Source organism: Gekko japonicus, unplaced genomic scaffold (assembly GCF_001447785.1).
Source record: "Gekko japonicus isolate JY-2015 unplaced genomic scaffold, Gekko_japonicus_V1.1 scaffold1423, whole genome shotgun sequence".
NCBI lineage: Eukaryota > Metazoa > Chordata > Lepidosauria > Squamata > Gekkonidae > Gekko > Gekko japonicus.
Genome location: NW_015166463.1, coordinates 325583 through 346278, shown reverse-complemented (window position 1 = coordinate 346278; position 20696 = coordinate 325583).

Here is a 20696-nt window from a genome sequence, read left to right as displayed (position 1 = left end):
AGAGGCTTTTTGTTCCAGTGTTTTCCAAAACACTCTAATACACTTTATTTGTATAACAGCAGACTCTTTTGGTGTCCAGAAGGCTGGTACCCTCTTCCCAGTATCCAACCCCCCCCCCTTCTTCTTGGAACACCAGAAGTCTTCTTTCTTGGAAATATGTGTGTTGCAAGTTCTAAATTCAGCCATTATAGGGTTAATGTGTTTACCTTGTGTGCTACTGTTTAGACTGACCTGGAAAGCCCAGGAAATGGGAGCCTACTTACTAACAATCATTGGTTAATGTATTAAGGTGATTTCCTTCTAGGGGTCAAGAAGAAAGAAGAATAGCCATTACTATCTGTGTGTCTGTCATTGCAAAGTAACAGCAAGGATGTAGTCTTAAGTATTTATTGATTTGTAGATTTCCCGTGTGCTCTTCCCTTTAGAAATAAAGATTTTTACACAGAAAGAAAATGCCTCCTCCCCTCTCCATTGAAAACTCTGAATATTTAACTTTTTAAAACAAATTTTCCAACATTCTTGAGTTGTTAACAGACTTTTAATGTCTCCACATGCAGTTTCTAATCACACTAGACCAGGGAATATCTACTCCTCAGAGATAACCTTCCCTGTTTGACTGGGCAGGGATTCTTCTTATCTTCCTAGAAGATCTATCCCCTTTCCTTTGGCCTGAATGGGAGTCTTCTCTACAACCCAAATCCTTGCAAAATTTCCCCCCAGTCCTCTGTCTGTGTTCAAACTGCTCTCAGCTAATGCTGAATTGAGACTGTATTTCATCATGGCCAATATATGACTTTGTCAGCACTAAACCCTTTTCTGTCAGGGCTATTCTCAAGACAGTTTCAGTACACATCTCTGCTCAATTAAGGCGGGAATCTGACTGAATTCTCCTCAGCATCCAACTCTCTCAGCTGATGCTGACCAATCAAATTGCTCAGAGCAGCGTGTCACTCAAGGCTCTCTGTGGAGAATTAAGCCTTCACATACCTTTACTCCAGGTGTACAGCCCTTTGAGGCTTTTAAAAACTGAGGTTCATCACAGCTACATTAACTCGGGATTATTCCTGGGTTTTTCAGATCACTACTGAACTGTGGTAACTTTAGGAAGGTGTAGAAAAGAGCAGGAGTCGAGTAGCACCTTATTTTTTTAATGCTGTTGTGAGCCACCCTGAGCCTCCCTAGGCCGGAATGAGTGGGATAGACATCAATAAAATAAATTAATAAATTAAATAATAGTAACAAAATACGTGGGAGGGTATGAGCTTTCAAATGTCAATGCTGACTTCTTCAGACAGACTATCATGGCAACCCATCTTAAGGAAGGTGGTTACCACATGTATGTAAAATTTTACTGTTCTTATTTGTGGTGGAACTGTCCTGCTCTGATGTGTAGGCCTTATTCCACCGTGCCCTCCAAGGTTTTCCCCACACCTGGAAAGGATTTTCTCTCTCTATCTGCTGAGCCACTGCCACCACCTTGCCTTTGTAGGTATTGCCCAATGGGAGGGCCAGGAATCCCAGCTTCCCTTCCAAGTTCTGAGGCCTTGCCTCCGTGTCTCCCGCTATACAGTGTCTGGTTATCATGGGGACACGTTACTTCTTTGTGCGCCCCTGAGGAAATAGCCACTTGCTAATTGACTGCCTCCCCCCTTCCTCCTGGTGCTCTTTTTAAAGCAGCACATTCAAGACGGTGAAGGTCAATGTGGTATAGAGAACCACTATTAGGATCAAAAGTTATAAAGTATTTATTTATTTATTTTTTGGTAAACAAATTTTTATTTTCTCAGGAATACAACATATAAAACATTTCATTCTATTAATTGTCTACCCCATTCCCAGTTCCTCCCCTCCCTCCAATGGCTTCCCACAATGCTTCCACCCCTGCTCCAAATTACTTCATATCATCAACAATATCAGTTTTTCATCATTACAATCTAAAGATAACATCATTTGACTTAATATTGATCTAAACATATTAAGTTTTGTTTCACATCCCAGTTCTTTTCCAGATAAATTTTAAAATCATTCCATTCTCCAAAAAACTCATCGTCTTCTTTGTTATTCAGTTTTTTTGTAATCTTATCCATTTGTGCCATGAACAGAACTTTTTGTATCCATTCTTCAACCTCTGGTACCTTTTCTGTCTTCCAAAACTGAGCATAAATCATTCTCGCTGTCACTATCAGGTACCAGAGTAAAGTTTTTTTAGTCGTATTGACTTCTTCCATTTTGAGGCCCAAAAGCAGAATTTCCGGTGCTTTTTTGAAAGAACATTTCAGTATTTTTTGCATTTCATTGTGGACTTTTGTCCAAAAGTCTACAGCTTTCTCACAAGTCCACCACATATGATAAAATGAGCCCTCATGCCTCTTACATTTCCAGCATTTGTTTGACATATTTTGATTCATATTTGCAATCTTCTTAGGTGTCATGTACCACCTATACATCATCTTATAACAATTTTCTTTAACATTAGTACATGTCGAGATCTTAATAGAGTTTTTCCACAAATATTCCCAAGTTTCCATATCTACTTCCTTATTCATATTAATAGCCCATTTTAACATTTGTTCTTTAACAGTTTCATCTTCAGTATACCATTTTAACAACACCTTATACATTTTAGAAATATTTTTTCCTCCTCCACTCTCCCATACCTTTTCAATTTCATTTTTTTCCTCTCTAAAACCATAGTTTTTTTTGTCAGATCTAAAAAGATCATAAATCTGCATATATTTCAACCACTCATATTCATATTCAATTTCATTCTGCTTTTTCATTACCCACTCTGTTCCCTCTTTTTTAATTAAATCTCTATATGGCAACCAGTCTCTACCTCGCTGTCTTGAGTAAGATATCAACACTTCTACTGGTACAATCCACAATGGTCTTAAGTCACTCTGGTACTTCTTATATCTTGTCCATACCATATACAAAGCTTTTCTCACCAAGTGAAGTTTAAAAAAACTGTCCATTTTTATCTTGTCATACCATAAATATGCATGCCAGCCAAATCTACAATCATGCCCTTCCAACCCCAACAATCTGTCATTTTCAAGCTTCACCCATTGATCCATCCATGTTAGACAAACCGCTTCATAATATAGTCTAAGATTTGGCATTTGTAGACCTCCTCTTTCTTTGGCATCACAAAGTATTTTCATTTTGATCCTTGGTTTCTTGCCTGCCCAAACAAATTTTGACAACTCTTGTTGCCACTTGGCCAACAAATCCGTTTTATGCAGAATTGGTATTGTTTGGAACAGGAACATCAAACGTGGTAGGACATTCATTTTTATAACTGATATTCTTCCCATCAGTGATAAGTTCATTTTATCCCATTTCTTAAAATCTTGAGTCAGCTTAGTCCATAATTTCTCATAATTATTCTTATATAGGTCTATATTTTTTGCCGTTAATTCAATTCCAAGGTATTTTGTTTTTTTAACTACTTCACATTGTACCAGTTCTTGTAGTTCCACTTGTTTTTGTTTGATCATGTTTTTACATATAAGTTTTGTTTTATTCTTATTTACGTAAAAGCCGGCCAATTCTCCAAACTCCTTTATTTTTTGAAAAAGCAATGTCAATTTTTCTGTTGGGTTTTCCACCATAAACATTACATCGTCTGCAAATGCTCGATATTTGTATTGGTGTCCTTTATGTGTCAAGCCCTTTATTTCTTGATCGTACTGTATTTTTTGTAAAAGTATTTCCAATACCCAGATAAATAATAACGGTGATAACGGACAACCTTGCCTTGTTCCTTTCTGTACTTTGAAGTTATCTGTCAGTTCTTTATTCACATTTATTTTAGCTCTTTGTTCAGAATAGATAGCTTCAATACAATTTCTAAAATGTTGTCCCGCTTCAATCTTTTCCATCATCTGGTGCATAAAATTCCAATTAAGATTGTCAAAAGCTTTTTCTGCATCAACAAACAGAAAAGCTACTTCTTTTTCTGGGTGCTTTTCATAATATTCAATTGCGTCCATTACTATTCTTACATTGTCTCTAATCTGCCTTTTGGGTAAAAAGCCCGCTTGATCTTCAGAAATTACCGTTTGTAAATAGTTTTTCACCCTTTCTGCAATAATTTTTGCAAAGATTTTATAATCGTTGTTCAAAAGAGATATTGGCCTGTAGTTCTTTACATTTGTTGAATCTTGTCCTTCCTTTGGAATCAAAGAAATAATTGCTTCTTTCCATGAGTCCGGCACCTTTTTGTTTTCTCTTATTTCGTTGGTTAAAGCTTCCAGGACCGGGGAAATTTCTTCTTTCATCTTTTTGTAGAATTTCGCTGTAAATCCGTCCGGCCCAGGCGCCTTCCCCAACTTTGTCTCTTCTATTGCCTTCATCACTTCTTCTTTTTGAATTGGACCATTTAATAAATCTTTGTATTCCTTACTTATTTTTGGTAGTGGAATCTCCTTTAAATATGTTTTAATCTTCTCAAGATCAACTCTAGTTGTTTGGAATAGTTTAGCATAATACTTGAAGAAACATCTCTTTATTCCATTAGGATCAACGAACTCTTTTCCATCTTCTATTATTTTGGTTATCATTCTTCTCTCTCTTCTAGCCTTAAGTTGCCAAGCTAAGTATTTTCCCGGTTTGTTCGCCCCTTCAAAAGATTTCTGTTGTAACTTCTTTAAATTCCAATACATTTCCTGATTCCAAGTCTCATTCAGTTGTTCCTTCAGCAACTTTAATTCTTTAATAATTTGCTTTTTTCCAGGCTTCTTTTTTAATTCCTTTTCTTTCTGAGCAATTTTTTCTAACACTTCTGTTTGTTTTTGAAGTTTTTCCTTTTTTTGCTTCACGTTTTGCGAGATGAGAATTCCTCTCATCACCGCTTTATAAGCATCCCATACAATCTGTATCGGTGTTTCTTTATTTAAATTTTGTTGAAAGAATTGTTTCGTTTCTTCCTTTAACATCTCAATTACTGTTTTCTTATCCAACAAGTCTTCATTAATCCTCCACAGAAAGGGTTTTTTCCTTTCTGTGGAACTCCATACCACCGGATTGTGATCTGAATTACATCTTGGCAAAATTTCAGTCTTATGTGTTTTCATTGATAATTCTTCAGACATCCAAATCATATCAATTCTGGAAAAAGAGCAATGTCTATTGGAATAAAAAGTAAAGTCTTTCTGCATCGGGTTCCATTTCCTCCAAACATCTTCTAATTTTTCTTGCTTAACTAATTCAAAAAAATTCTTTGGCAATTTTCCGCTGAATTCGTTGTCCTTTTGTGGTTTTCTGTCTAGACGATCTATTGTCCCATTAAAGTCTCCGGCCATAATAACTTGCTCATAAGTCAATTGTTGTAATTGGTCAGTTATATCCTTAAAAAATTTTTCCTTTGCTCCATTGGGTGCGTACACGTTGATCAACAATGTTTTTTTCTGCTGAATCATTAATTCCACACCCACGTATCTGCCATCTATGTCCTTAAAAATTTCTGTAGGTTGTAACTCCTTCTTCACATATGTCACAACTCCTTTTTTCTTATTTGAGGCCGCAGAACAAAATTCAATTCCAAATAAAGCATTCTTTAAATATTTTATATCCTGTTTTCTAATATGTGTTTCTTGCAAGCATATCACGTTGCATTTCTGTTTCTGTATCCAATGATTGATTCTTTTCCTCTTGTTTGGTGAATTTAATCCATTAACATTCCATGACAACAATTTGTACTCCATTATGCGTTTTATTTTAAAGTTCTCCAAAGACGTCCGCATTGTCCGCCTTAAATTTATAAAAGTCCATCATCGATCTGATCTGAATCCTCCCACCTTGATACGTAAAGGATAAACCTTGTGGAATCTCCCATCTATATCTGATGCTCAAAGCTCTGAGTTTGTCAGCCAAGGATTTATACCTTTTCCTGTCTTGCAGTATTGTTCTTGGGAGTTCTCTCATCACCATAATTTTGTTTCCCTCTATTACAAAAGGGACGTTGAATTGCTTCTTGAATATCTCCTCTGTTATTGATCTTGTTACAAATTGTACAATTACATCCCTTGGTAAATTCTTCTTTTCTGCAATTCTGGAGTTCACTCTATAAATCAAATCAAAGTCTGAGTCCATTGACCCTTCCTCCTCGCCCAAAAAGGCCGTTATCACTTCCATCATTTTTTCTTTTAAGTTCTCATTCTCTGTTTCCTTAATGCCTCTGAATCTCAGATGAGTCTGCATCCTTCTGAACTCCATCATTGTCTCTGATCTTGTAATTTGTTGAGTCAAAGAATCTTGTTTCTCTTCTATTTTTTGTATCTTCTCCTCTGTCTCTGTAGTCTTGGTTGCATTTGCTTGAACATCCTTCTTAACTCCTTCCATTTCTTGCTTGATTGAAGTTATTTCTGTAGTAACCAGTTCCTTCAATGCTGTTATGTTCTTCTCTTGGACTTCTTCTAGATGTTTCAGATGAATCTGAGTTTGCTTCTCCAGTTGGTCCCCCAATGTTTTTTCTATCTGCTCCCCCATGGCTTGTATTGCCTCTGTCATTCTCTTCTCCATTGCTTCCATGGAGGCCTGCATCTCTTTTTTCTCTCTTCCCCTTGACATTTTGGGGGCTGAAGTAGATCCAATCCTAGGTCTCACAACTGGTTTAAGTTCTGGGTCTGAGTCGGCTCTTTTCTTGCCTCTCCTGGTCTCCGTCTTGGCGATTTCTTTTCAATTCACAGATTCGCAAGATAAAGCACTCTTCTAGATGATAAGATTTAGTCCTCCATGCCTCTCTGTTTACGCTTTCCAAAGACCCTTAGAAATATATTAAAAAAGCAAATTTAGTTGAAGTCCTCCTCAAAATGTCGGGCGCAACTTCTCTATGGTAATTTCATGTAGAGTAGGTCAGATTGGTATTTTGCAGGCCCTTCCTTCCGCATAAAACTCACTTCCGGTCCGGCACCTTTAAAAGTTCCACTGTCTTCCTTTCGCTAATGCCCGTCTAGGAATTCAACTTCCTGGATGTTTCACACGGACCTCTTTCTTTGTGACACCAGCCTGCTCTTCCCACGCTATTGTTCGTGAGTTTCGATTTTACAGTTGCGCACACGGCTCCATCTTCACCACAGGAATGTTAAACAATAAGCGTTTTTACAGTTTTTAAAGGCTTCAATCAACTTTTTTCTCTCCGGAATCGGATTTCTGGGATTTACTATTCATTTTCCGCTCAACCGCTTAATTCAAATTGACTCCAAACTCAGTTCAGGTAAGCGGCACGTTTTTGTTATCTAGCACGTTCAAAACGGGTTTCGCATTGTTTCTTTTAACTCACAGTTGTTGTCCTTCTTCAAAGAAGTCTGCTGACGAAGAATTTATGCCGGTAGCCCGGCTCGATCGGCCACTATAGAGTTGCTTGGCACTTGCCTTCTTCGTGGGAGGAGGTCAAAGCCCAATTCAGCTTCTTCCGAAGCTGGATTACGCCAACCTCACACTCCCTCTAGGGCGCTGCTGCCTGCTTGTCCCCCCCCCTCGCTGGGGAGTGATGCGTTGGGCTGTATATTGCCCAAACTGTCGAAAGTGGCCGTCGCTCGCTTCGCACGATCGCGAAACGCTTCAGTCCTCCATCTTAGCCAGACCGGAAGCCCCAAAAGTTATAAAGTATTTTTTAAAAAGAAAATACTCTCAGCACTGCACCAGATTGAGCAAGGGATTCAAAAGAAACGGGTAAGATGCAATTCCTCTGCCCCTCCCTTGTTATCAGTGGGACCCCCTCCTCTCACTGAGGGACAGTTTATAGCCAGAATAACCATAATCACCCTTCATAAAATATCACCTCAAAATCATAAGTGCAAGACACTGCCTGGCCCAAAGTGACACAAAATGGATGCCAGTCAGAAACAAGCCAGGACATATAGTTTAGAAGTATGAGTAAGAGTGGCTGACTATTGGCTGTCCCCTCCATGCCCTGAGGAGAGGCATAATTTGGGACATAGGGTCTCCAAAGCACCTATTGACTCAGTCTTGGACTAAACTTGTCAACACCTGGCCTCACTTGCTTATGCACCCATTTACCACAATAAAGTAACACTTAATTTTGTTTTCCTAAACTATTAGATCTTCCTGCCAGGTACTTGTAGGGTCATCAGATCATGAACACATCATTGCCCACCTCAGAAAAGCCCATTAAGTTATTGTTGTTTCTCTCTCTGGTAAACACATCATACTTGCCAGAGGGCACATTTTGCCCTATATCAGAAACACACTGCTTCCCAGCAATGTGTGTGTTTTGGATACTCCACATACACACCCAATTTGCTGGGCTGTCTCCTTTTCATGAAATGCTAGTTGTATTGCTGCTTCAACAGACCTCTCCAAGAATGGTAATTATTGCCTTTCTGTGAAATTGATTTCCCCCTCTTCTCCCTGATTTCCTCTTAGCAAGCTTTTTATGTGTGTGTGTTTATTGTGTGTATTTTGTTTTATTCCCCCTCTTTTTCTTAATAAAAACCTTTCCGGTTGTACATCTGCCTGGTTTATCATAAGGGGGGTGGGGAAATCCCTGTAAACATAGCTGGAGATCCCAGTTACCCCCCTCTCGCTTTGTCTCCTTAAAGCTAGTTCCCCCAACTAAGTAGCAGACTGCCTCTTTGGGTAACATCCTCTATACATGCCCTAGCCGATGATACATATAAGGCAAGCCCCTTAGCTTAGAAAGTTACAGATGTTCTACAGGGTATCAATTACCTTGAAGCCTCTTAGGTGTGCAGGCCACCCCATGGAATGGCTGCCTCCTACAGACCTGTAAACAGATGTGATATCACAGTATACAATATACAGAAAGCAAGCAAGCACTGTACAAATAACACAGACCACAAGTGCTCAAAAAGTCATGCAAAAAGAGTAAATTTATATGACAAGAATAACAGAGGACCACATGTATCAGTAAAACCAAACTACTTCATATAATGTACAGGTCCATGAATACTGCAGGTCCATAAATGGTACACAGGCAAGGATGAAGAGTCCAGATTGTGATCTTCTTTTCGATAGCTCTTCTTCAAGACGTTCATACTACTACAATTACAAGCTTCAAAAGACTCCCCTCCTTGCTCCCAGGAGTTTTATCAACTCTATTCCTCCTAAGAAAATAAGAACATAAGAGATGCCAATGTTGGATCAGGCCAAAGGCCCATCCAGTCCAACACTCTGTATCCCACAGTGGCCAGAAATACCAGTGCCATCAGGAGGTCCACCAGTGGGGCCAGGACATTAGAAGCCCTCCCACTGTTGACCCCCCCCCCAAGCACCAAGATGACAGAGCATCAGTTGCCCCAGAGTCCCTATCTATACCTTGTGGCTAATAGCCACTGATGGACCTCTGCTCCATATGCTTATCTAATTCCCTTTTGAAGCCGTTCATGCCACTTCCTGTGGCAGTGAATTCCAAGTGTTAATCACTCTTTGGGTGAAGAAGTACTTTCTTTTATCCGTTCTAACCCGACCGCTCAGCAATTTCATGGAGTGCCCACGAGTTCTTGTATTGTGAGAGAGGGAGAAAAGTACCTCTTTCTCTACCTGCTCTTTCCCATGCATAATCTTATAAACCTCAATCATGTCACCCCTCAGTCGTCGTTTCTCCAAGCTAAAGAGCCCTAAGCGCCTTAACCTCTCCTCATAGGGAAAGTGTTCCAACCCTTTTATCATTCGAGTTGCTCTTTTCTGCACTTTTTCCAAAGCTATAATATCCTTTTTAAGGTGTGGTGACCAGAATTGCACACAGTATTCCAGATGAGGTCGCACCATTGATTTATATAGCGGCATTATGATATTGGCTGATCTGTTTACAATACCCTTCCTAATAATCCCCAGCATAGCATTGGCCTTCTTTATTGCAGTCACACACTGTCTCGACATTTTCAGTGAGTTATCTACTACAACTCCAAGATCTCTCTCTTGATCAGTCTCTGCCAGTTCAGACCCCATCAACGTGTATTTATATTTAGGATTTTTGGCTCCAATGTGCATCACCTTGCACTTGGCCACATTGAACCCCATTTGCCATGTTGACGCCCACTCGCCCAACTTTGACAGATCCCTTTGGAGTGCCTCACAATCCTCACTGGTTTTCACCACCCTGAACAACTTCGTATCATCCGCAAATTTAGCCACTTCACTGCTTACTCCCAACTCCAAATCATTAATGAACAAGTTAAAAAGCAGTGGACCAAGTACTGATCCCTGCGGTACCCCACTGCTTACCCCCCTCCACTGAGAGAACTGCCCATTTATACTCACTCTCTGTTTTCTATTAATTAGCCAGTTTTTGATCCATAAAAGGACTTGTCCTTTTATCCCATGATTTTTGAGCTTACTTAGGAGCCTTTGATGAGGAACTTTATCAAAAGCTTTCTGGAAGTCAAGGTAAACAATATCTATTGGATCCCCCTTGTCCACATGTTTGTTCACCCCCTCAAAGAACATTAACAGGTTAGTGAGACAAGATCTTCCCTTACAGAACCCATGTTGAGTCTGCCTCAATAGGTTTTGTTCATCTATGTGCCTACTAATTCTTTCCTTAATAATGGTTTCCACCAATTTACCCGGTATCGACGTCAGACTGGAGTGGGCAAGCACTTCTCATCTTCCACAGTGAAGACAGAGGCAAAAAATGCATTTAGCTTCTCAGCCATTTCCCTATCATCCTTCAGTACTCCTTTTACTCCTTGGTCATCCAAGGGCCCCACTGCCTCCCTGGCTGGTTTCCTGCTTCTAATGTATTCGAAGAAAGTTTTATTGTTGGTCTTTACATTTTTTGCTATATGCTCCTCATATTCCCTTTTTGCCTGCCTGACCACAGACTTGCAGACTTGTGGCTAATAACCACTGATGGACCTCTGCTCCACATGTTTATCCAATTCTCTCTTGAAGCCATCCATGCTTGTAGCTGCCACCACCTCCTGTGTACTTGATAACACAAACTTAGATGGCCACCAAAGAGTGAGACTTAAAAAATAGCAAAAAAACCCTCAGTATCTGTATATTTAATTCTCAACCTGGTCCCATAGTGTAGATCAAAAATGCCACACTATGGGTCTAGGGATATGCAAAGTGTTGTTTCAGTAAACCTAGGAGAAACCACAAGTTTGTAGAGAAATTATCAATTTAAAAAATAAAGTGGAAGAGCAAGGCAGACCAAGATATTGAGATCTGACAGTATTGTGGGAATACCTAGAAACCAAAGCATTGTGAGGGTTTTTTAAAACAACACCCAACAACAACCAACCACACTCTTAATCAGTCAAGGACAGAAGAGAAAAAAGTGGTGGTGGGAGGCTGGGGATAGGGTAAAGTGGTCGGAGACAATGGAAATTGGAGCAAGCAAGAAGGAAGAAACTGGGGTCACCAAGAGGGCATGGGACTTCCCTCACATGTTTGAGTTTTCAGAACCACCATTTCTTTATTTAAAATCACTGCTTGACAGATATGACAGCTCAACCTCCAGGATCTCCAGCCAAAAATGGCCTGGAGAAAAATGGCTTCCGGACCCCAAAGTGGCCATCAACATTTCCCTCGGTGTGTTGGAAAGGGCCATGAGAACTAAGCACCGAGGCAACCCTCCCTGCCCTCCCTCTCATGATCTGCCTAAGTTCACAGAATCCGCATTGCTGTCAGATAGCCATCTAGTCTCTGCTTGAAAACCTGCAAAGTGTTGGAAATGTGTGTGCTGCAGGGTCTAAATCCAGTCATTATAGCGTGAATGTGTGTTTACCTTGTGTGCTATTGTTTAGACTGACCCGGAAGGGAACCTGGCACAAAGCCAATGGGAAGAAAGCCCGGGAAACTGGAGTCTATTTACTCACAATCATTGGTTAATGTATTCAGGTGATATCCTTCTAGGGTCAAGAAGGAAGAAGAATCTCCATTACCAATTGTGTGGTCTGTCTGTTTGTTGTACTTGTAACAGCAAGGATGTAGTCTTAAGTGTTTGCTGTTTTGTAGATTTCCTGTGTACCCTTCCCTTTAGAAATAAAGATTTTTACATAGAAAGAAAATGTCTCCCCTCCAGTGAACAAAGATCCATTGCAAGCTATGAATATCTAACTATTGTTACCAAATTTCCCCACACAAAGAAGGAGAGCCCACCACCTCCCGAGGAAGCCTGTTCCGCTGAGGAACTGTGCTGTCAGGAAGTTCTTCCTAATATTCAGCTGAAAACTCTTCTGATTTAATTTCAACCTGTTGGTTGAACTCCGCCCCATCGTCTATAGGACAGCCCTTCACATACTTGAAGAGGGTTATCGTATCACCTCTCGGCCGTTTCCTCTCTAGGCTAAACATACCCAGCTCCTTCAACCTTTCCTCATATTTTAAATCACTGATTGGAAGATAGGTCTGTTCAATTGTATTTTATATGACATGTAGCAATGAAAAGTCTCTGGGGGAGCGAGGAGGTCCATCAGGTTATGTGAGAAAAAATGTACATGCCTGAATTGCTGTCAAGGGCACTGAACTAGGGTTGGCAAACTTCACGTGGGGTCTAGATATCTCCTCAGAATAACAACTGATCTCTGGGGAAGGGGAGAGATCAATTCTCCTGAAGAAAAAGACAGCTTCGGAGTCAGGATGCTATGGTATCCTATCCAAACAGAGCTCCCTCTTCTCCACACCCCACTGGAACCACCCCCAGATCTCCAGAAATTCCCCAACCCGAGATGGCAGTCCCACACTGAACAGAACTGTTTGAAAGCACAACAAGCAACTCGGCAATAGGTTCAGGTTTTTCACAAAATGCCAGAACTGCTCAATGAAAAATTGACTCCCTGTTTGTGACCAGTGAGCAGAACGTGAGCCAAAGCAGCGTATGATCACGCATCTATATCCCCTTGTTGCAAATATGAAGCTCAGAGTGGTTGACCAAAGGTCACCTGGTGGGTTTGTGGCACAGGTGAGATTAGAACCATAGACACACACCCCCTCCCGGCACATTCTCGGGTCCAATCTGCATCTAGCATTTGCCTCCTAGGGCTTGGTATCCAAGCTTGATGTCCTACCTGGAAACTTGCATGCAAGACATAAAGATTCAAAAATAAAGAAATAACCAGGACACAGAAACTGAGATGCAATTTTTAATGTGAAAGAATAAGGTCAGTTTACAGAGACAGAATGTTTCAAAGAACGCACAGAATCACAGTCAAGATTACATCCAAAAACAGCACAAAGGCACCACGGTAGATGGACCTGCTAGGCAGCAGATGCAGTTCCAACCAGACGTTCTTCTTCAGTGGAGCTGTGGACTTATGCTCATGAGGACTGAGAGTCTCGTCATTCCCATCCACCCTTCCCATCTGAACTTCATGCCAGGAGATCGACAAGAAACTTTCTGGAGCAGATTTTTGGGAAAGCAGAATGAACGGGCTTCCAAAAGTCATGGGAATGCCTCGACTAACAAGGAGAGACCCGCTTGGCACTGCTTGTCTTTGGAGACAAGAAGAAGTTTAAGGAGAACTAAAGACAGTAGGCAAATGATAATAGGGATGTATCAGAGGAGACGTGAGGAAAGGAAAGGATGAAGCAAGATGGAACACCACATGAGTTTGCATAAACCTTGGCCTAAAAGCTTTAGCCTGTTTCCAAGAAGGACTGCCTGGTTTGAGAACACCTGGGTATCTTACCATCTTCCGCCATAACCCCCATAACCCCCATAGCCACCACCCCAGTGGCCCCTGCCCCCATAACCACCACAGCCGTAGTTACAACAGGGGGTATAGCAGCAAACATCTAATGGATCAGTGTAGCAGTGCATTATGGGTCCTGGGACCGTGATGCAGAAGGCGGCCGGCTGGACGCACACCTCCTGTGGGGGGCACTGCGATTCGCAGGTGAGGCAGCCACATCCACCGTGACCCCAAGCCATCTTTCCACTAGAGAGGAAGCTCTGAAACGATAAAGTTGGGGACACAGTAAGCAGAGTTCACAAGTGACATCAGGAGAGATTGCTAGAGGGTACCAGGAGCTTATTTCAGAATGAACATATGAACACACATATGAGAGCCATTTGGGTGTAGTGGTTAGAAGCACAGGAGAACCAGGTTTGAGTCCCCACTCCTCCACATGCAGCTGCTGGTGTGACCTTTGGTTAGTCATAAATTCTTTCAGAGCTATTCTCTCAAGAGCAGTTCTCAAAAGAAGGAGAAGGAGAAGGAGAAGGAGAAGAAGAAGAAGGAGAAGGAGAAGGAGAAGGAGAAGAAGGAGAAGAAGGAGAAGAAGAAGGAGAAGGAGAAGAAGGAGAAGAAGGAGGAGGAGGAGGAGGAGGAGGAGGAGGAGGAGAAGAAGAAGAAGAAGAAGAAGAAGAAGAAGAAGAAGAAGAAGAAGAAGAAGAAGAAGAAGAAGAAGAAGAAGAAGAAGAAGAAGAAGAGAACACCTTGTTGTCTCACAGGGTGTCTGTTGTGGGGAGGGGAAGGGAAAGGAGATTGTAAACTGTTCTGAGGATCCTTCGGGTAGTGAAGGGTGGGGTATAAATAATCCACTTTCTATACACTTCCAGTGCCCTTTCCAACTGGATTTTGCCAGTTCACACAGTAAAATCCAGTTGGAAAGTGCACTGAAAGTGGATCGAAGGTAGATTATTTAGTGTGTGGGATCACCGCCTTAGGTTCCTAGTGGTTTGGTTTCATTTTAGAAAAGGAGTAAGTAGAAGGTGAGTTCAGCAATGGATGCCTCAGCGTCAGTCTATGTGCCTGAATATGTCTGTGTTCTACAAACATCTCTCTAAGGACAATTCCACAAGCCTACTTAGAGAAAGGTATTTAAAAGCGATAGGCATCAGAACACACAAAACTTCTCCAAAGGCAGGTCATGTGAGTCAAGTAACCAAATGCAAGCTATTCTGCTGAAAATGAGTCCCAAGCATTTCAGAGAGGGGTATGGCCCTTTAAGGTTAAAAGAAGAGACTGTTCATTCTAGGATTTGTGGAGCCCTTTAGTGAGGTACCTGCAAACTGCTCCTCTTTGACTTGGAAGAGAGCTGGGTATGTCAACCAAGAAATCTCTCATGTACAGTTTTTGGGTTTGTTTTTTTTCTGGGGGAATGTGCCAGAACCGAGTTCCTCTTTGACAAAATTCTTTTAAAAATGTTTAAAAGAAGAAGAAGAAGAGAAGAAATTGGATTTATACCCCATCCTTCACTACCCAAAGGAGTATCAGAGCATCTTACAAACTGAGAGAGCTCTTGACAGAAACTGCTCTTTTTTCAAGAACAGCTCTGACAGAACTGTGGCTTGCCCAAGGTCATCCAGCAGGTACAAGTGGAGGAGTGGGGGAATCAAACCCGGCTCTCCCAGATCAGAGTCTCCACATTTAACCACTACACCAAACTGAGTTTTCAGTATACAGACTGAAATCTTCATTTCCCTCTGAGCCAATGCCCCTCCCCAATATGTATAATGCATCCTTGGAATATGTGCTTAAACCCAAATTTGATAGCTTACGGAAGGTATTGTATAGAGAAGAAGGAGAAGAAGAAGAAGAAGAGATTGAATTTATACCGTGCTATTAACTACCCAAGGGAGTCTCAGAGCGGCTGACAGTCCCCTGAGGTAGGTGGGTGGAGAGAGCTCTGACAGAAACCACACTTTTTCAAGAACAGCTCTTGTCAGAACTACGGCTTGCCCAAGGTCATCCAGCCAAGTGCGAGGGGAGGAATGAGGAATCAAGCCCGGTTCTCCCAGATTAGAGTCCCCGCACTTAACCACTACACCAAACTGAGTTTTCAGTATACAGTCTGAAAACTTCATTTCCCTCTAGAGAGTTCCAGCACCTCTTTTTGACTAAAAGAAGAAAGCCCTGCTCATTCATATATATCTCAAAATGCATGCAAACAGTCATAGCAGAGTCTTCCAGTGCATTGCAAATGGACTTACCTTCCAAAGGCGCAGCAGCCAAGAGAAGTTACTCGCAGGAGCTGTTGGGAAAACTGTGATCCACTGGGGCCTTTTATTCTGTTTTTGAGATGGTCTGGTGGTCAGGAAACATGCTGTGGTTTATCCATTCAGATTCTGTACGCATGACACTTCAAACGTTTGCCGTTGCTACCCCAGTGTTGGTTGTAATTAGCTCATCTCTTACGATGACCAAGGCGAGTGGATTCCACCCTGCATCGATCCTTTCATTTGGAAGTCTTTGTGGGTTGCTTTCCTCCTTTTAAAAAAACAAAACAAAACAGGAATTCCATAGCTTACCGTCTTGTTATGAAAGCCTTCATTTTTTATTGGAATAGCCCTCAAAATAACCCTAACTCCCTTGAGGCAATCCAAGTTTATCTAGTGATTTTAAAAGCCGGTGTTTTCTCTATGGATTTATTTATTTCTGTCTTTTTTCAAAATATTATATCCCACATTTCCCTGACCAGACTAAGACATCTTTCATGGAATCATAGAATGTTAGAGTTGGAAGGGACCTTGCAGGTCATCTAATCCAACCCCCTGCACTCTGCAGGAGCATAGCCGAAAGAGAGCCCTACAACATACCTGAAAGATGGTCGTCCAGCCTCCGCTTGAAAATGTCCAGTGAAGGAGCACCCACCACCTCCTGAGGCAGTCTGCTCTACTGCTCAACCACCCTTACAGTCAGGAAGTTTCTCCTGATATTTAGACTCCCTTGTAATTTCCACCCATTAGATCTAGTCTTCCAATCCGGAGCAAGAGAGAATAGATCTGCTCCATCTTCTACATGACAGCCCTTCAGGTATTTGAAGACTGCGACCATGTCTCCTCTAAGCCTTCTCTTTCCCAGGCTAAACATGCCCAACACTTTCAGCCTTTCCTCGTAAGGCTTGGATTCCAACCCTCTCACCATCCTGGTTGCCCTCTTCTGGACACGCTGGAGCTTGTCAACATCCTTCCTAAAATGTGGTGCCCAAAACTGGACACAGGACTCCAGGTGAGGCCTGACCATAGCATTTGTTGTTCTTAAAGGTGCCACTGGAGTCTAAATTTGTTCTGCTGCTTCAGACCAACATGGCTGACTACCTGGATACATCTGGAACAAGACTCCTTGAACCTAAAAATGGGTAGGGATGGTGCTTTCCTGATTTCCGTAAACAGGGTATTCCATAGGGCTGGGGCCGCAACTAAAAAGGCCCAGTCTGAGAAAGGTCAGGCACATTTTTTATTCCACCCTTCATCTGAGGAGCTCAGAAAAGCACCTCATTTTCTCATGCTTCACTTTGTCCTCACTTGGTCAGCCCTCATTAGTACTTCGATGGGAGATCATCAAGGGAGTCCACGGTCGCTATGCCGAGGCAGGCAGGCATTGGCAAAGCACCTGAGCCGGCTTCGGCTGGGAGGGAGGGGTATAAATCTGATAAATAAATATATTTGTCTCTTGTGTCACCTTAAGTTGGCTGTAACTTGATGTCAATTTCTCCCCCAACCCTCCTTCCCCCCCAGAAACGAGATGCATGCTCAGATTCACAAAATGTACCCACTCAAGAGTGGTGAGACAGCCCAATAAACCCGTGGAGACTCCAGATGACTTTTGCATTTCCCAGAAGTGAAGTAATGTGCAGAAGATGTTATATACCACATTCGCCAAGCAGAAGTAGCCAGACTTCTGAAGCCTCCTTCCTCCAATAAGCAGGAGATACAGCTAGCCCAATTTCATCAGTTTTTGGAAGCACAGTGGGATTGGCCCTGGTTAATACCACCAAGGAAGTTCACCTCTGTTCATCTCTTGCCTTGACCTGGGTGGCCCAGACTTACCTGATCTTGTCAGATCTTGGAAGCTAAGCCGGGTTGGCCCTGGTCATCACTTGGACAGGAGGCCACCAAGGAAGTAAAGGGTTACTACATAGAGGCATGGAATGGCCAACCCCCTCTGAACGTCTCTTGCCTTGGAAACCCTACCGGGTCTCCATAACTCAACGGTGACTTGATTGAACTTTACATCACCACGTTCACACCTCGGCCCTCTTCTTTGCTCAGAGATAGGCCAGACTTAGGTGTCCCAAGTCCCCCCGGGGGGCGGGGGAAACCCCGCCCCAGAGGCCCGTTTCCCGGCGCCACTCGGAAGTGACGCGGGCACGCCGGGCATGCTGGGGGCGGGGCCATGGCCATACAAGGGAAAACTCTATGATTTTCCCTTGTATGGCTGTGGCCCCACCCCCAGCGTGCCCGGCATCATAACATCACTTCCTGGTGACGTGCATGCGGCGCTGGCTCTTCGGCTTTGAAACCGAGATGAGCACCGCAACCCTAGAGTCGGACTCGACTGGCTTTCGAGCAAGAGAACCTTTACCTTTTTAAGAACATTAATATTACCTGGTGCATCTCCCAAGTGAAGTAATAGCATATAATTTAGGCAAAAGGGGAGAGTGATCAAGAATATTTAATAAGCCAAATTGCTATTTTGTGGTCTTTTATTCCCCTAAATAATATTCAACTTCCTTTAGAAATCCACTTGAATCCATCTTGGGATTCTGCCATAAAACAGTGGCTTCTTTTCTTGATCCCATGGGAGGGGGAAGAGCAGGGGAAAGGAGTCACCAAGGAAAGTAAAACGAGGCAGTACATTCATAGAATAACTAAGTCCCCCCTCCTCTCGCTACCTATATATAATGCTTGAGGAAGTCTGTTTCAATGTCTCTGAAAACGTGTGCACCTAAGCAGGGCTCTTTTTGTAGCAGGAACTCCTTTACATATGAGGCCACACACCCCTAATTTAGCCAATCCTCCAAGAGCTTACAGAGATCTCTTCTTACAGGGGCTACTGTAAGCTCTTGGAGGATTGGCTACATTAGGGGTGTGTCACTTAATATGCAAATGTTTCTGTTACAAAAAGAGCCCTGCTTGACCTAAATCACCCAATTCTTCCTTATACCCAGAATTAAACTTTGTTGGTCTTAAAGATGCCACTGGACGCAAAACTCAGTTCTCACATCTGTTTGTTAACTATTTTATGTTAATTTACTGCTATTCACAAATCTTACCAACTGCACTAATCCAACCATAGCTATAGTTATCGCTCAGTTACTTAGGCATCTTTAACTAGCCCATCCTGGCAACTACCCCCGACCTATACGTAAAGCTTGAGGAAGTCCGTTTCAATGTATCTGGAGAAGTGTGCATGCACAAGGAAGCTTATACCCAGAATTAAACTTTGTTGGTCTAAAAAGTACCACTGGACTCAGACTTTGCACATACTGAGGCCCGGTCACACGAGTGGATTTGGGCCGGGAGAGGGACGGTTCGGGGGCGGGGCAAATGGGCGCGATCCCACGGCCACATCTGGGAATCGTTGCCTGTCTGTCCCCGATCCGTCCCTCCTGCCCAAAACTCCGCCCCAAAAAAGAACCACCTACCTAGGTTCTTCGGAGAAGAGCGCCTCAAGCCCGGCCGTGGGATCGCCGGCGTGTCCTTGCGCTGGCGCATCCCCGGCTCCTGGCCGAACTGCGCATGTGTGAGCATGCGCAGTTCAGCAGCCTCCCCTTCCCACCATTGCTTTCTCCCCGGCATCTGATCATGCCGGGGAGCAACGGCGCCATGGCTCAGGGGATGCATGGGATCCCGCCGCGGCGTCTCTAATTCGGTGCGGCTTTTAAAAGCCGCGCTTTGGGCACTTTTTTCTCTGCCATGTGGCAGGGACCTGAGTCATTCAGTTCTCACTTATTCCCTAAATTAAACTTTGTTCATCTTGAAGGTGCCACTGGACTCAAACTTCATTCTCACATCTGCTGTTAACCCTTTTAGTATCTGCATGCCACTTTGCTGCTATCCACAGGTCTTAACCAAATGTGTGATTCCAATCTTAGCTACACTTATCACTCAGTTATTTATGCATCTTGACAGTAATTACCCCTTCCTGGAAGTGTCTAATTGTAGTGGTTGTTTCGCTGTATCTGAAGAAGTGTGCCTCCACATGAAAGCTTATACCCAGAATTAAACTTTGTTGGTCTAAAAGCACCACTGGACTGGACTCAAATGTTGTTCTATTATTTCCCAATCTTTAAAAAAGCATGCAGCTCTTCATTCTTTAAGGAGCTGCGGTGGCTCAAGTGGTTAAGACGCTGAACTGCAGGCTGTGGAAGGTCGGTAGTTCAGCAGTTCGAGACCCGGGTTGCCGCATGACGGAGTGAGCTCCCGTCTCTAGTTCCAGCTCCTGCCAACCTAGCAGTTCGAAAGCAAGCAATTGCAAGTAGATAAATAGGGACCACTTCGGTAGGAAGGTAACAGCGTTCCGTGCACCTTGGTGTTTAGTCATGCCGGCCACATGACCACGGAAACGTCTTCGGACAGCGCTGGCTCTTTGGCTTTGAAACGGAGATGAGCACCGCAACCCTAGAGTCGGACTCGACTGGCTTTCGAGCAAGGGGACCTTTACCTTTACCTTCCTTCCTTATTTGGTGTAGTGGAGAGCCAGTTTGATGTAGTGATTAGAAGTGCGGACTCTAATTTGGGAGAACCGGATTTGATTCCCTGCTCTTCCACATGCATCTGCTGGTGTGATCTTGGGCAAGCCACAGTTTTCTCAGAGCTGTTCTCTCAAGAGCAGTTCTCTCAAGAGTTCTTTCAGCCTCACAGAGTGCCTGTTGTGGGGAGAGGAAGGGAAGGAGATTGTAAGCCACTCTGAGACTGGGTGAAGAGCGGGGTAAATTCCTACTACTACTATTTTACTACTACTACTCCTTCTTCTGTTCAGCCCTAATCCCCTCCAATTTTTTCTCCCAGTCAGAGGGGGAGCAGAGAGAAT